At 30.0% G+C, this 360-nt stretch overlaps 1 protein-coding gene across 1 annotated transcript in view; it reads right to left on the bottom strand.

The window, feature by feature from the left end:
• LOC119582196 (diuretic hormone receptor-like) overlaps window positions 1–354 on the bottom strand; it is a 113840-nt gene extending 113486 nt beyond the window's left edge. Inside the window, exon 1 of the mRNA XM_037930430.1 lies at window positions 224–354. The gene's annotated coding sequence lies outside the window, so the exon portion shown is untranslated. The remainder of the gene's footprint in view (window positions 1–223) is intronic.
• Window positions 355–360: the final 6 nt, after the last annotated feature.

The following is a 360-nucleotide window of genomic DNA, read 5'->3' as shown; positions in this document are numbered from 1 at the left end:
GGTTCACGATTATGTAAACACACACATCCATCCATCAATATTAGTGTCAACAAACCCCTTGACACCAGGTGACCGCCATCCATTCTTTCAATCCAAAACAAAAAAAACATGAATAAATAACATATACAAAAAAAATAAATAAAAGACAACAACAATAATTTTTAAAAAAATGAAATGAGATATAAGAAAAAAAAAAACATTTAAAAGGAAAAAAAAAACTCACCTGTCAAAGCCGTTCTTCTTGCTATGTCTTCCTCATCCAAAGTCATTTACCAAAAGCATTCGAGTCCAAATGTTAAAATGTCCTTGAAAGCGTCAGTTCTCACATCACAAATTATTTTCTTTCTTAACATATAGATA

Source organism: Penaeus monodon, chromosome 15, assembly GCF_015228065.2.
Source record: "Penaeus monodon isolate SGIC_2016 chromosome 15, NSTDA_Pmon_1, whole genome shotgun sequence".
Lineage (NCBI taxonomy): Eukaryota > Metazoa > Arthropoda > Malacostraca > Decapoda > Penaeidae > Penaeus > Penaeus monodon.
This window is presented reverse-complemented; position numbering and strand designations above follow the sequence as displayed.